We start from the raw sequence: 17745 nt of genomic DNA on the forward strand, positions 1-17745 counted from the left end.
AAATTGTAACACAGCCATTACCCCTTGTTTCAAGGTTTCAACGAGTAAAATTGATAACGTGTAGTTTCTTCATATAATTGCTTTCTTATAATAATCCTCTAGAAATGCTACTGTTGGAAATATTCTCTTTGATTTTCTTTTATATCTTCCATTCCAATTCTTTCCGCTCCATGTTGCGCAACTATTTTTAATTTGTAATTAGCTATAATTAATTTTTAATCGAGTTTCCTCGGCACGATGTTACAATGTATATGTACACGGGGTTTAACACACGCGTTAAGTCTCTTATAATATTATATCTGATACATCTCGGTAATCAAACATTAAATTCTGTTCAAATAAAAATCGCTTTGAGTGAACTGAAAAAATCGCTGAAAACTTTATTAGTTATTAACCGAGCTTCTCATTGTACACGGTAAAGAGCTCTTTGTTTTCAATTGATTGTAACATCTCGTTTTAGCCGAGGAAGGTCGATTCCAAGTTAGTCGGAAAATTTATTATTAGAAGATCAGGTGCATCCCGTATCTTAACAACCGATCTTAACACATGAAATCAATTTAAGGATAAGTTTCCATGCTATAAGGGACAGGTGTGCCATAATGTTCCAGGTGTCCCCCAGGTCTACGATACAAAATTGTCTCAAGTATCCATAGAATACTTGGGTGAAGGAAGTACGGTTGACCTGGGGCAACCTGTATATTATTATGGGGCAAATAATTTTTAACGGGGGGAAAGATTCCATGCCATATTTTACATTTCAAGGCTAAGTTTCTGAGAAGACATTAATATTATCTTCTCCTCTTTATGATCCCGCTGCTTAATTTGTGGAAGTTCCATCAGGCTAATTGCGGCATGGGAATAAATCGGACGGTGCGCTAATTTTCACGACCGCGATAATCGTTATAAAATCATTCTACAAGCGATAATTCTGAAAAAGGGCGACGGGGCAGTCGAATAAATTGTTAGACATACTCGACGTCACATTTCATTCGGTGTCATGATTACCGGTGTTGTGATTGCTTCTGTAGCGGCATAATTAAATTACGCCGCTTATTAAATTATAATTAAATTAATATTATTTCTTGAAACTGGGGAATTTTGTATTGATTTTTGCATCTTTAGCATAGATTATCATTAATATATTTTCACATTTGTTATGTCTCGGCTACATTTTCGGGATCATCTAGCAAATTAACTAACTGGCAATATTATTTACATGCTTATCGCTCGACCCTTTTTATATCGCTGTTTTGTGGATCCTCTTATTTATTAATAATGCCTACATATCGAGCAAAAAATCACCGGACATTAAGCCCCGCGACGATGTTAATATACAATGACGTTTGCATAATGTACTCGCATTAAAAATGCGATGACACCCTATTCGGATGGTGGCGAAATATGGGATTATAATGGCGAAACACGAAAGATGCAAGATATTTCGTGAAATATGATGTAATTTTAAAATATCGCACACGTGTGCTGCCCTCTCGTACTCTCGCGTATAATTCGACCTCACGTTACTCTGCAAAAACGAGTAACACGAAAATAAAAACAGAGCGTGCGCGTGCGAGATCGATATTGTGTAATGTGTTTATCTATTAAACTACGTGGAATAAAAAGCAACGCAACGTAACAGAAAAAAGGGGAAATAAAAGGATGACCTACGGAATACGACGGCATTACACGCGATATCCCATTACCCCATTTCGCTCACTGATTTAATTGTGAATGGAAACCAATTTCAAAACTGAACGGTATCGCGAAAAGTTCATCGATATTGCGCAAACTTTTGCGTTACTTGCTAGCGTTTTGAGCACTATTTACGTCATTATACTTTTATTAGCCTGTGAAGTTCGACGATATTTCATTGTATCAATTGCGCTCGATTTGCAGCGATTGATTCGTTCCATTTAATCATTCCTATATTGCATAATGATATAATTTTTGTGCAATGAGTTGCAGATTGCACCATTATGCACGAGAAAAGAGTTGATTTTAAACGTATCAAAAAGGGAACAAAGATTGCATCGAAAAAAATTATTATGCGTTAATTATTATATTGTTTTTCGCTCGTACGAAACTTACTTAAACATCCGTGGTGAAAAAATGTTAACTTTCGGTACATAATTGCGACAAAAGAGTCTCGACGAATGAATAAGTTTTCATTTTCGTCTTTCGTTATATCGTCATATTTGTTCATATTTTCTTCTTAATGAAGACTCGTTAAAAATAATTGCCATATATTTCTCTTGTCAACAATATTGCACGTTCGACGAAAAAAAAAACGCGCTGTGAAAACCGGCGTTGAATCTGACCCAATTTAGGCAGTATGCGAATGGGGATGTGCGCGAGCGCTTTTGAGATCTAATTCGCGAAAATATTTCAATTTCGAAAATTACACGGCTCGATAATCGAACGTTAGATTAAATTATCGTCGAGAGCGGGAGACTGCGCGCTTTATTCGGCGAGCGGTAAGGCTTCGTCGTTATTTATTTAGCCTTACCGTGATAACGCCCGGGCTCTTACGCGATAATAGCGCGATATATCGCGCGGCTCTGCCGCGTATATCACTCCATTTGCATTCCATATATCCTCATAATCTCGTACTTTTCTTCGAGCACTTGGACCCCGGTTACTCGCAACTTGTTTTATTAAACGAGTGCGGCGGCCGTGAGTGCATAAGCTAAAGAACTACTTGCGTTAGCCGCGCGCGACCTCCCCCGAGCTCTTCCGGAGCTTTCTACGGCCACTATGAAGAAGATACGAATTTCGCGAGATCACTAAAGTCTCGTACGTTTTATATTTTACATTTTATATATACCTCGGGAATCTCACACGCGTCATTCGTGATGTAAATTACCACGCAACCACGCGTTATCGAAATATCATATCAGCTAATTATTGCGTGGTCACGCAGATGGAAGTACGATTGGTGTTAAGCTGTCTATAGCTATAAGCGAAATATATAGAGAGGTTACCGATAATTCCGTAATATTACGTGTATTACGTGTATCCTTGAATGAGTAGGGAATCGATTCCTCGGTCAGTGAACATTTAATTACAGGTTTGCGCGCGTATTTGCCCACTTAACTGTCGACATTAAACAGGCCGGTGATCAAACCTCAATTCGGATCTTTATTCAAGCGTAGTCCACCTAAAATTGAGCGAAAAGTTATTACCCGTGTGTTATCCCTTTTACGCTTTATATATATATATATATATATATGCACTTTAATCGTTTTATCGTGATCGCGATCAAGTTACATGTCTATTAGAATCGGACTTGGCAAGGAACCAAGTTTTCGGTATTAGCCGGACAGCTCGCTAATTGACGAGTGACTTCAATCGCGTCGCAAAGAATTAATCGATATTCCGCCAGCCGTTTCCCAATACGTATTTCAACGTTTCTCCGTGGTGAAACGCGATAAAGTCACGCTGTGTAATCGTATTGGTATATTCTGCACGAGTGCTCGCTTGCTCGCGCTCGCGCGCGCCGGGACTGTCGACGGGCGAATCCTTAAAACATAGAATCGCCGCGGTGTGTAAGGACTCGGAAAACTCCGTTGGATCGTAGCCAGGCTCGATTGTTGTGCAGATTGTTGTGCTCGATGCGAGATTATATGCGAAGGATAGCGGGTTCCAACGGGTGGAACGGCAGACACGGATTTGGGAATTTGCCTCGCTAAAAAGAATGTCTCACTCGTTATATCGCGAATCGCGAGTACTTCCTGCCGGTAGTCGGCGGGCCGCGAGTATCCTTCGAGTGGCTGAATTGCGGATTCACTCGCGATCCTCGTCGGAGCCGTTATCCCCTCCTTCGCGGTCTAGCGGTGAGTTTGGGCAAGGGGTGAAGAGGATGAGGAGGAAGGCATAATTACGAACTTGAACTTTCGAGTAGCTGACGAGCGGCCGATTGATGACGCTGTGCTTTTTCGTCCGACCCTTTTCGGTCGGGAAACTTGGAGCGAGCGGCACGGCAGTTTGCGAGAGTCCGTTTCGCGCAATTGCAGTCGTTCGGCTACGTTGCTCGCGATGAATCAATAATATGCGTTTTCCCGTGAAACACGATTGTGAAGTCCCTGTTTAATTCAGACGAGACGGGAAGTCGGAATATACAGAAATGTTGATTATTCGGCGGGGAAGATCCGCGCGCGTTTAAACAGGTGAATCGGAACTTGAGGGAAGACTCTGCCGCAAACAAACGACGAGTGGTTTTTCTTTGTCTTTGCAACATATTAGGCGGCGGTATGAATTTAGAATTACGAAGTAAGAATTAATAGTCATTGTTGTTCTTGATTTTTGCAAAAACACGTCGCCGAGCAACGTAATGCGACAGTGTCTTTGAAGTTAGCACGACGTTTTGCGAATTGATAAAAAATAAACATTGTTCCAGTAGCACTTTTCGTCGTTCTATTGTTCTTTAAAAAATGAGAAAATGTTCTGCATGTATAATACCAAAAAACCGAAAAGATTAAGATGTGTCGTGCTAACTTCGCGTTCCAACACGACACTCCTCCCTCTAAAGTACAAGAAAGCGACAAATATTATGACATCTGACGATTGTTCTAGCTTGTTCTATGCAAGTTTAATGTAAATACATTTCAGGACAAAATACCAAAAATTGACCAAAAAGCTAGTGCCAAATATGCGAAGTAAGTACATTTCTCAATCGCGGCTGTTTTTGGTCAGTTTTTGGCATTTTGTTCTGAAATGCTACATCTGCACTAAACTTGCATAGACCAAGCTAGAACAATCGGATATCATAATATTTGTCGTCTTCTTGCGCTTTAGAGGAAGGAGTGTTGTGCTGGAACGCAAAGTTAGCACGACATTTCTTAATTTGCGATCTTTTTGGTATACATGCGGAGCATTTTTTCATTTTTTGAAGAACAATAGAAGAACGAAAAGTGCTACCGAAACAATGTTTATTTTTTATCAATTCGCAAAACGTCGTGCTAACTGTAACAGAAACAACGCGACATTAGTGCGCGGCTCTCATCAGGCGCTCTCCAGCTCGCGACGTGTATGCATCGGAATTCCAAGTATGTACATTCGTTGCCTTTTTGGTGAATACCGCGTGTTATCTACTGCACTCGTTTTTCACGGACTCTCGTCCTCGTCGTCGTCGGCGTGACATGCGTTCCCGGCACCGACAAAATGTGGCTCGGAGCGCGGTTGTCGTCGGTGTCTCCGGCTGGCCCGTTTTCTTCATGGTCTCTCTCTTCTTTGCCTCGTCGTCCTCTCATCAGACGAAGCCACTGTCGTGGTCCGTTGCTCGACTTACCGCCTTTTGGGTAGCTCACAGTATCACGGGATAGCGCGTGGATGACCCGGCCAAATGGAATCGCGGCACCGCAACTACGCGCGCCAAATGTCTTTGTCCGTCGTCGTCGTCGTCGTCGTCGTCGTCGTTGTAATACAGAGACGAAGCACAGGACGAGGGACAGGCGGACAGATTGCAGGCGATACCGCGTAGACCACTAACGCTTCCACTCTGTTCGTTCGTTCGGCTCGGTTAAGTCCTCTGCGATGCGTATCGACATGGACACGTTTGTGTATGTCTATATGTCTACGTGTGCGTGGATCCACATGCCAGCTGGTCTGGCTTGGATTGCGATTGAGGGATTGAAACCAGTGTGATTTCGTAGGGTACAGATTTTGACATTTTCGACGCGCGAGGATAGTGTGTGTGTGTGTGTGTGTGAAATTGGCATATCATTTTGCGGAAAATCACAAATTATTGAGAGTTCTGTTAAACAAATAGTTCCGCTCATTAAAAAATGGCTCCGGACAAGCTGATTTGTTGCCAAGTTCACGCTGCGTATCACTTTGTTCTACGTGATTTCCGCGCATATACATTGTCAAATATATCGAGTCCTACAATAGTTCTGTAAAGTGTTCTGTTCTATCCGCTCTGCGAGTGTTTCCCAATGACTACCGAGATTCGTATACTTTTGATCGCCGTAGAATGATTTTTCTCTTGCGCACCGCGATACCGAGAATCAAAGTCGCTGAGGTCGTGTCGGTTTAACAGACGCTTTAACAGACGCTGTTTAACATCGCGACTGCCGACGGTTAATTTCTGCATTAGGTTGATGCTTAAAGCCTCGTCAAAGATACATCGTCGACGTTGTTCTCTATATTGCACGTAAGATACTTAAGTCGGTATCCGGGCTGCACATTTAACATTAAACGAGGCCGTTTGAAATTCCCGGGCTGAAGGAACAAATGAGACTTAGAATCAAACAGCCATGTTGAACATTGATAAATTTGCAAACCGAGGAATACGGGGTCTTTGGTGCACGAATATATCCGCGCATAAATCAGCCGGGGTTGATCTCGATTTTTTTTCTGCAGATTTTATCATTCAGGCAAACGTATCTGCATAAAATAAACGAAGTTTGTTTCGCAAGTCAACGAGTCGGCCGAAGCTTACGCGTCGATATGATTTAAAATAAAAATTAAACAGTTTATACTGCACGTCCAGCATAGTATGAAAAATAAATAAAGATAACAAAACGGCAACACGGGCCGGGTGAAGCGATAGTAGTTTTGAATGTTTTGTTTTGTTTTCCAAAGAGCTAAAATTGTATTGTCAAATTCGGACGGTCCGCGGACGAAAAATCGTTGAAACGTGGTGCGGAGCGCCTTCTGTGTTCTCGTTAAGTGCAACAAACTTTCATGAAGCTACAATAAACTCGTTAATGCGTACATGCGTATTGTGAATCTCGCGCGAATGCATCGCGGTATATTTTTGGGAATTACTCGTACCGTCGGAAGCATTGCCGTGCGAACTGGCAGGCCGGAAATTTTTCGATACGTACATGTTTTTTATACACATGCGTATAGGATGGTCTATAGAAAGAAAGAGAGAGAGAGTGAGAGAGAGAGAGAGAGAGAGAGAGAGAGAGAGAGAGAGAGAGAATGAGAGTGAGTGAGAGAGAGAGAGAGAGAGAAAGAGTGAGAGTGAGAGAGAGAGAGAGAGTGAGAGAGTGAGAGAGTGAGAGAGAGAGAGAGAGAGAGAGAGAGAGAGAGAGAGAGAGAGAGAGAGAGAGAGAGAGAGAGCGAGAGAGAGAGAGAGAGAGAGCGAGAGAGCGAGCTACCGTCCCTTTCTGCATTCCGAATACGTACGGATAAATTGTGCCCGTTCTATCTCTTCCGGCTCTTGCATTTAAAAACATCATCAATTCTGTTTGAAGCTGTTATTAATATTTTGACGCGTACATTTATTTGCATGAAAAAATTAGGAAGCTCTCTAGAATAATTACGAAAGGAAATTATCCTATAAGAGATATCTCCTTTCCATTATATCATGCAATAAATTATAATTATATATTATATACTATATATAATTATAAATTATAAATTATATACTTAGCGATTATTCGAGAAAATATCTTAAAGTTATTTTGCACCAATTTCATGCTACCACAGGTTCTCTTTTTATTACTTTATTTTAATGATTCGGGCACATTCGTTGAAAAGTGATTTTTTTGTGCCAATACGCAACGAACTAATGAGTTTAAATAATCTTGCAGGGATTAATTAATAATGATTGATTCGCGTAAGGATACAGTCGCGCGCTCGCGAAGCTCGCGGAATCATCGTATATGTTTGGGAGCGTGCACCGTGTCGGGGGCGGCGCGATTGCTTTCTCGGGATAGTGGCGATGAAATACGGTAAATGTTCCTATATCGCCAACCGCGGTTACCGTCTTTGCATATTTATGGAAATGCGGTGCTGCGTATAGAAAGTACGTTTTATCGTATCTCCTACCGCTCGGCTCGTCGATTTCTCTCTTCCCCGACCCTTAAAACCATCTCTTCCCGCTCCCTTTTCCGCGAAAAATCCACTAGTCCTTGGACGCGAGCATTTCCTGCTCTCTCAGCGCTGTCTCGGAGAATAATTATATATATGATCCTTGGAGGATCCTCTTTTTACACGAGTTTCATGATGGTGAAATTAACTGCAGTGAAAAAATTACATTATCTCCGTACTTACGCACATAATCACTGGTTTCATCTCCCACTGGATCTCACAAAACATATGATTGCTCGTTTGAGATGTTTCGTATATAACGAAACGTAACTGGAGGATTATATCTGAAATTAAATTCTTCTCGGGACAGTAAACGTTCGATTAATTGATATATAAAGTATATATAGTCTTAATTCGCGAAAATTTTTTCATATTCTGAGTCAAACTCTGACTCTGTGTATACATCGTTATCTCGCCTTGGACGAAGCTGTAATTTTTCCGCAATATCCGCGTGATTATGGAACACTGTTTGTATTGATTGGTGATGTGTCTTTCCCGCGTCAGGACGAATGCAGTTTTGCAAAAAAAAAAGCTTCCCGAGAATTACGAGCTTTAATGGATAACAGCGTTTTGGTGATCTCGTTAACGGAGAGGACGGCCTCTCGGGAACGTGGAGGGGAATGAGAAGGGGAACGAGGCATGATTAGCAGAATGATTAAACGTTTCGACAAGGATCTTCAGCTTGGGAAGAATAGAGAAGGAGGATCGCGAAGTGGTCGTACGGGATGCGGGGTATGGTCGCCGGGAGATTCGATTAAAAATGCGGTTACTGTTCGAGCGGTTTGAAAATTAGCGAGCCGGTGGTGGTGTTGGCGGCGGCGGCGGCGGCGGCGGCGGTTGTAGTAGTTGTCGAACGGGATTGAAGTCGGCAGCCAATGGAACGTTGAATTTTCCAAGTAAAGCTCGGACTTCCTTCCCACCCGTTGGAATACTGCCAGGAGCGATCCCACGGGATGTGAGACAACACCGTCGGAGGCTGCTAATTAAGGGTGGTTCGTCGATGCGGAACATTTGCTAATTGATATTTGCGCGACTGTGTGCGCTTTGGGGGCGTCGGCGGCACCGGAGACACGCGCTTGCCCATTATAGCATTTTCCGTTCCGATAAGGTGCTATATTTCTTCACGTATGGAGCTGTGAAGAGCTCGAGAGTCTCTCGTCGTGAACGTTTCGCTGCGTTCTGAGATTCATGCGAGCACACAAGCGTGTAACGTATTCTTTGAGCGTGACATACGATAGACACTAAATTGAGAAAAGTGGAAAAGTTCGCGCTCTTTTCTATGTAGGAAGACGTTAATAATTACGGGATTGTTACTTAACGTTGATAATGTGCAACATTCCCCTCCCATTTAGAATATATTTTTCTTTTATTTTAAAATAATATATATACGTATATTTAAAATTTTGCTTGCGTCGAGCACTTTCCATGCGAAAAATTATTTTATTAATGGAAAGATAATTTCAAATAAAGAGTTCGACTTAAAAGAGGCAGCGAAAGCGATATTGCTGAAATAGTTGAAATCGTTAAGACGCAGATGTAACGTAGAGTCATACATATAACGTGAATCGTTAATCTACATTTTCAAGTACGGAAAAGCGTAATTTACGAAAAGTAGTGTAGCACAATTCAACTTCGAGTTAATGAATATGTAAAAACTCGACTCGAGAGAAGGATCGTTCTTTTCTTCTTAATTCTACTCCTTAATTTGTTTCTTCGACTGTCTCGACTTCTCATAGCCCGTTTTTACTTAAAAGAATCCTCGATCGTCTCGGAAGAATCGGCGATCGAAAGAACGTTCGGACAGGTGTGAAACATGGCGCGTTACGCGACGGAGAATCCTATAATTGCACGCTGATAGTGTCGCGCGGCGTTAAAGACCCGGCTAAAACTAATTTGCTATCATTGCGTCGCTGCATGTTGCCTGTCATTGAAGATACCGCCGAAACTAATTAGCTCTGCGCGTGAAACGGACATTGTAAACGTTCCCGGGCCAATTTCTCCGTCCTCGCGACCGCGTAATAACGTGTACCTGCCAATTGCTGTAATTCCATGGAATCGATTGCCCCGCCGTCGCCCCGTATTTTCTTATCTTCGCTGTGCGACCCGCTCGCGCCCGTCGCCTACGATCGTTGCCACCCCTTCGTAACGCCGCTACGTCATGCCTCCCCCTTTCAACGATTCCGATTTCCTTCCGGCAGTTTATCAATCTTCCCTCGGCCTTACATCGACCCGCGGATACCTCCCCTCCTCCTACACGGTAACCATAAATTCGCTTGCGCGCCTTCCACCTAGCGGAGCCTTCGCAATTCCCGCAGGTCCTTTTTACAATCCTTTTTTGTGTTTCTTATTTCGTATCGCGGCGGCTATATGTGTATATTCCATTAACTCGGTGGCGACGAGTGAAAATTCGCACGCGATTCGCAGGCGATTTTACCGCGATGCGTTCGGGCTCTTGCAGAGCCACTCGATTCGGCGAGAAATCTTTCACTTTCAATCGCTCGTAATTCAAAGAACGTCTCGACCGTAGCTGAAAAAGCATATCGGCCGTAACTCGAAAACTATTCGTTAAGATCAAATCAATGGCAGATTGGCCCGAGGAGTCTCACACTACGCGAGGCACTACGTGAACGAATTGATGGCCACCCTGTAGCGCGGCAATCTATCAGCTCTTGTTTCGCGTGTCTTCTCATCTCATCTATCGTAGCTCGTGCGACTCGCACTTTTTAATTTCATCTCTCGTCGCGCCTCGTATTTAATTATCTTCGTCATTTGCAGCGACATTTAATTCTGTGAATTAATGACGCGTACCTGACCGACTCCGCTTTTCGCGTGTTGCGCGAGTGTGCGCGAGTATACGTCTGCCTCGTTACCCTTCCGGATGTAACAAATCACCACCGATCCCTGATGACCGATGTTACGGCGCATACGGTGGACAGGTGGGATGAATTACGCTCTGCGGCTCGTGTGTGTTGGAAGTTCATTTACTTATCGGAAGATCCGAAACGCGCAAGGTTATTTCTCGTCGCTCTTGTCTCCCGCGGGAGCGGAACTACGAGCGCGGAATATCGGACGAGGGATAATGATATTTGCCGGTGGGATATGAAACCGAAAATATATGCAGATATATACCTCCGACGGCTACTCCTCTATCGGATATTAGGCACGGTCGTTCGCGCGAAAAAAGAGAGAGAGAGGGAGAGAGAGAAAAAGAGGAAAAGGAAGCGGTAACGGGCGAATACTTCCGAAAGTATTCGAGATACTGCGAGAGAGAGACCACCGGACTAGATAACGACGCCAGCACGGTTAGCACAGTTGTAATTGGAAGTGATTATCACTTTTGGATGAAAAAGGCCGAATATCAATTTATCGCAATAATATTAAAATAATCGATGCAACGCCGCGCTTTGATATAACGTAATTACCATAATTCCCGATGTACGCGCGCGCGAACAAACGGGATAATCCTCCTGCGAATTAATAATCGCGGTTTCGTTTATTACGGCCGCTCGATTTCTCTCGCTGGCAATGAGAGAAAAGGAAGGAAACGAATAATTTTCTCTCTCTCTCTCTCTCTCTCTCTCTCTCTCTCTCTCTCCCTCTCCCCCTCTCTCTCTCTCTCTCTCTCTCTCCCTCTCTCTCTCTCTCCCTCTATTTATCCATCTATCTACATGTCTATCTATTTATCTATCTACCTCTCCCCCGGCGACACTCCCGACACCAAAGTCGCGCTTTTCACTCTTCGGACATTTTTCATTCGACTTGGCGAGACTCCATTTTAATACACACGGGTAACAGGGTAGAGCAAGGGACGTGCGACGGCAAACTCCGGTCGACACTTCGAAACTCGTGCAGAAAACGTGTGCGGCTTGTATATCGGGCACATAACGTTGCGCAGTTGCGGTCACGAGTCCGTTGAGCACGGTCAGTGGGACGTGAACCGAATTAACATTCCGTTCTACCGGTGCGCAAAATTATTTCCGGTGCCACCCTTATTGGCGGCAGTCCACGCAGTGGATTCGCGCAATTACGCCGCGAAGATACTGTCGGGGCATGGTGGCGAAGGGGTAGGGGCGACTCTCGGGGATGACTTTGCTCGCTACGTGCGGCATTGTTCGCGACACTTATCACGATAAGACGCGAAAGTTAACGATCTCCGAGGGAAACTTCTCGCCACGGTAGCTGCCGCGGGAGAGTGCGAAATGAATGACATTTCGCGCGTCACGCCTAATCTCACGTAGCGCGAGTCAAAATCGCGAGGGTGGAAAACGGCACGGGGATAAGTCGTTGGGCACGTTGTCTCATTCTCTCTCTCTCTCTCTCTCTCTCTCTCTCTCTCTCTCTCTCTCTCTCTCTTTGACGCGTAAATAGCGACGGAGATATTACGTTCGCCGAAAACTCATGCGCGTTCATATCCGGTCTGAGTGATTAAGTCGAAGCCGTAAAACACAAGGAAAAAATTGGCACGTCCGTTGCGTGATACTCGAGTAATATATAATAGTTTACACCGATAAGATACGTAATAGCGCAGTGTTAAATTATTAGAAGCCATTCGTGGCTAGTCGAAGCAATTTCTGTGATATAGAGGTGCGCCAGCTGTTTGAAATTTTTCTTGAAGCGAAATGTCGGAGAGTTTCGTGAAAAACGCGAGGCATTGGCTGAGAGAAATTAATGGACGGTGGGCTTTCAAGTAGAAAATGCAGTATCCACCAATTATACAGATGGTACCGAAAAGTGAAAGTAATAATACGCGCGTTACCTTCTGCTAAATATGAAAATTGGAAAGATCCGTCGAATATCGCGAGTTATTTCGAGGAAACTCGCCGTGTGCTCGCGAGCGTGTTCTCTTTGAAGCGCGCGCGGGCGCGTTTACGATTGAGCGACGTTATCGCAACTCGGAACTATGATTGTGGCTTGTGCGGGAAGACAAGGGGGGTAAAAGACCGGCGGAATAATCCGTCAGAAAAAAGATTTATTCTCATGAAAACTGTGTTACCGGCCGTCACTCCGGGAAACTTGGCAGGCGGTTGCATGCCTTTTTCTGGAATTTATCCACGAGGAGAGTTTCGGTTGCAGTCCGACGTGGAAAATTGGATGTTCAGCGCCACTGGGGTGCATTCCGAAATCTCCCTCGTACGTTCCGTAGTGGATGAGAACGTTCAGCGCGGAATATCCGTCGGTCTCGAGCGACTGCATTATCAAAACGCATAACCGTCGACCGGAGCGCGTTCCAAATACGTCTTCCTCCGCGGCCAGGATAAGCGCTTCCGTTTCCCAAAGCGAATGATATTTTCACGACGCTATTAATAAGCTTTCGTAGTTTTCGACGAAAGATCTGGAGGTGCGTCGCGATTCCGCCCGCCGCAGCTTTGGGGCTGAAACACTTGGTTTACGAGTTAGTGCGTAAAAACGCGTGTAACGTCGACGTTTGAAAAAGTTATTTACGAGACCGGTTTACGTCGTGCCGATGTTAGTCGCAACGCTGGATCATAAAAAAAGGACGAAACTCGCGGAACTTTTGCAAGCTCTTTTTTACCGCCTTGGATTTCTCAGCTTCGTTCTCATTAATTTACGATACAGGCACCGGTTCGTTCAGGCACTCGCGCCGCCGACTCGCGCGCGTTGAGTTTGACTGAGACGCTTCTTTCCATTGATTAAGAAAAGAACCGGGTTATCTTCGCGTTACTGGCGCACACACACACACACACACACACACAGCGTGAGAATGTTTAAAGATATTCGCGCACGATCGCGCCTGGAAACTCGAATGATCGTTCATTATCGGCGAAATGATACGAATAGTCGATTCCTTCGACGACCATATATCGCCGATAATAAAATTACGTCCCCGTCATAAGATCTCCGGTTGGCCCATTTTTCTCGAATGCTCGAGATATGTCGTATCGGACTTTTAGAGCGGTGTCTCGCGCTCGAGATTCCTCCGAGATAGCTGTATTCCCGAGACTTTCATCTCGACGTTCACGGCGCGTAAAAGAGGGTCAGCTCGAGGGGAATACCGACGCCAACTGTCAGGCTCGGTGACGCGACTGCTCTCGGGATGGATACGGTTAGTAATGCAGATGCACCTGCGAGTGACCGATATAACAAAAATTCCTGGAAAATTCGACATTCCCACTGTTTTGCGGAAAAAGTATTGCAATCGGGACACAGTGAAAATAACGGCAAAATAAAAAGCACCAACGCGCGAGAAACACAGCGCGCGGACGTGTATTAACGACGCGTCGTCCTCGAGGAACAAATTATTCCGCAATTTCGATTTCTTTTCGCGCGACTGTACCGTCGGCGTTACACCGTCATTCTCCGCATAATCGCCGCTCTCATTTACATCCGTGTATAAATCAGCGATCGGTCGCGATTCGCGCTCCTGCTGCTGCTGCCCCATCCCCCGAAAGAACCCGTACACGAACGGACGCCTCTCCATCCATAGACAGCCGTTCATTTTCTCGGACTGCGCACGAATTACGAGCGACACCAGTGGGAGTCTCGCGTCCTCGTGTCTCGTCGACATGTAATTACGTTACTTGGCGCGATCGCGCGCGCGGAGACAGGCGTAGACTCCAGAGTGGTCATTCACTGGCGAGCGGTCGTTCACTGCTGCGTCCCACCTATCAACCAAATGCCCTACGTGGGCTACGGGTATACCTGACTCCCGCGCCCATCGTGGATGTGGCACAGCGCGCGGGCGCTTGGGTCGGTGTCACGAGAGTGGGTCGGCCATGACGTCACGCGACTATGGGGGAGAGATCGATCCAGGATTCGCGGTCTGCCCGAGGGCGTAGCGGCACCAACGCTACTTCTCTCTTCTGCCTGTGTCTCCTCCTCCCCTTCCCTCTCTCTCTCTCTCTCTCTCTCTCTCTCTCTCTCTCTCTCTCCTCTCCTCTCGCGTACTCTCGAGATTTCACCAAGGTCTCTCTCTCTCTCTCTCTCTCTCTCTCTCTCTCTCTCTCTCTCTCTCTCTCTCTCTCTCTCTCTCTCCCCTTCTCTATCTCCCAGCCCGAATTTTACTCCGGGCTACAAAGAGGGTTGGTCATCTTTGACGGAATAAGTAACGGCGTAAGAGCGATTCTCTGCAACGCTACGGCGATACGGCGATTGTTGGCTCCGACTCACGATATACGCCCGACGACGACGGTAACGACAACGACGACGGCAACTGGGCGATCTCGAGCCTCACTCGTGCAACTCACTCGCGCTCGTGATTTCGCGTGATCCCCCGGTATAGACTTTTTGACGTTTACGTGCCGCGCCGGAGCAATTCTCTGTACAGCACATAGATACGAAGAAATTGAATTTCTACGCCGGCTCTACGGCGACGGACGTGGAGGCGGAGGCGGAGGCGCCGGCGGTGGGCGGGGACGGCGTAAGAGCTATCGATCGTGTGTTTTTGACCCTAACGGGACCCCACAAAGTAGACGTAATCCATGAAATTAATGGCTTACGGATAGGGATCTATTAACTTGCTATTAATGGTACCCATTAACACGTTCGCTGTCCATATATCATACACGGCACACGTGGGAGGAGGAGGAGGCTGTGATGAAACAATTTCGGATATATCACTGAATGAAGCAATTAAAGGTCCGCGATCCACGGCCGCGCGTATTATTTTTACAACGCGCATCCGGTAAATATTGCAAATTAACAAAGTATCGCGACCAATCGTACGGTTATATATGTATACGCGAGTGTCCCTAAATTCGCGGAGAAATATTTTCACACACAACGATGCCGCTCGCGCGGGGAAAATGGCTGTTTGTCGCGCATATTCGAGATCGTGCAGTTGCTAGAAAAATATCGATAGCACACTATAAATTAATTACTAAGCGGGTAATCGTATCACAGACTATTTAACGACGCTATCGCTTTAATACTAATGGGATTATCGCGCAGGACGTTGTTATGCGAACTAATTGTAGTAAAATAATGTAAATCTCAGGGCAACATTATTATTGCAACAAAATTAACGGGATGAAGTGTATGGCAGTTCGCAGTATAGGCGCCGAGTTGGCGATGGCAACGAGCCTCTCGATTTTGCGAATAAATGTTATGGAGATGCAGATGCCAGCCGGTCGCGTCGCTCCGCTCCGCGTCTCGTCCCGTTCCCGTTCTCATCCCGTCTCGTCTCGTCGCTTCCGAGCCGCGTAGCAGCTAGCTAGACACGGCCGGTGCAGACGGTACGCGGCAAGCTGGACGAGGACAGTCGTAAACGCAATTAAGTCGGGCGCACGTGCGCCCGTTACCGCAAAGTACCGGCAGACTTGCTATACCGTCAAGTGAAACATAATTAAATAGGGTGAGTGTAAAGGGCGGCGACGTTTTCGCTGTGAGGCTACAACGCTGTCCCGAACACCTACTTTCTCCGTGCACTTTAACGCGATCCCACCTCGCGGATTTGTCATTTATTTCTTCACGTCTGCCTTTGAAATCCGTCCGAAAATTATTCGACCGAGATCTCTGCGGCGGTATCGTTAGCCGGTGTCGTTAGCGCAACGTGCCGTGGTCGTTTCGTCGGTCGACTAATTATGTAACGTCGCGATCAAATTTTCTCGAGAGAGAGAGAGAGAGAGAGAGAGAGAGAGAGAGGGAGAGAGAAAAGAGAAAGAGAAAGAGAGATAGTTAACGACACGACCCGACGTCCCTTTTACGTCCCCGTGAAATCTCATACGACGAGAATGGAATTATTATCTGCGTCGAAGTGCCGTTGCGTCATTTAACGGATATCACCGCAATTCCTCGCATGTAATTCGAATGTGTTTTCTTCTTCTTTCGTTGCCCCGTCGTTTATTTGCCCGTCGTTGTTATCGTCCTCGTCGTTGTCGCGCTGGCCATGAGAGCGACGAGAAAAAGCGGACACACACATTACATCACACACAGTTATTCTGCCATCAATATGTCTTTTGCGAAAAATGCGGGAGCTTTACGGCGATGTCGATACTTCATGTTCGACGCTCTGAAATCGTTGTTTATTTCACGAGAGCAGGACGCTCTCGCGTTCGGCGATCAGTAAGTCTCGATTCCGCGACGTAACGCGCCGCGCGCATTTATTTAGCGATTTCACGGGAAAGAATCCGTATCGTCGCAGGTGATTTAAGGCCGCCATCGCGATCGACGCGCTACGCGGATTTAGCCATGTCGATCGTGCGCGGCCAAGCGGCATCTCTCTCTCTCTTTCCCTGTTGCCCCTACGAAAACATAAAAAGTGGTTACACAAAGGTTAAAACACGGTTGCAGTTGCGTTAGCAGCAGGTGGACCTAATAAATATGCATCAGCCGTTACGCTCAGCGTTACCTCGCGTAGTTTTTCCGCGAACTACGCGAACCGGATCCCGAGCCCGAGCGCCGCGACCGGAGCGTCGTGTAGGTCGGTCGGGGCGTTCTCGAGTTCAATACGCACTCGCGAATATGAATCTCTCGATACGATATCAAAGTATTATTTCATTGGAATCGAGTATACCTCTGAAAATTGCTGTTTTATTTGATGCACCTGCGTGTCAAAGTTAAACGGGGTAATTGGGTTAAACAGAGTGGAGTAAATGGAACAGTAAAAAGCATTTTACGATGATATAATTAATAGTCGTTATAATACTATTACGGGGGAGAGGAAATATTGTAAGTGCTTATTCTGGCGGTTATTATAAAATTATTGCGAAAAATCACACCGTTCCGTTTATCTGGAGGGTCTCAATTATCCCGTCCGACTTCGTTTGAAGTAATTGTATTAGCTTTGCAGTTTAAAATAATTATCGTTCGGAAATATAGTTGCATTTCAAAGCCGGCAAAAATCTCGTGTCCCTTCCTGTCTCTCTCTCTCTCTCTCTCTCTCTCTCTCTCTCTCTCTCTCTCTCTCTCTCTCTTTCTCTCGTAAATAATACTCGAACGTTATTATTATTGTTGTATCTCTTAGCG

At 45.4% G+C, this 17745-nt stretch overlaps 1 protein-coding gene across 1 annotated transcript in view; it reads left to right on the forward strand.

Moving 5' to 3' along the window:
* sns (sticks and stones) overlaps positions 1 to 17745 on the forward strand; it is a 289259-nt gene that overhangs the window by 2368 nt on the left and 269146 nt on the right.

Source organism: Harpegnathos saltator, unplaced genomic scaffold (assembly GCF_003227715.2).
Source record: "Harpegnathos saltator strain DR-91 unplaced genomic scaffold, Hsal_v8.6 scaffold202, whole genome shotgun sequence".
NCBI classification, from domain to species: domain Eukaryota; kingdom Metazoa; phylum Arthropoda; class Insecta; order Hymenoptera; family Formicidae; genus Harpegnathos; species Harpegnathos saltator.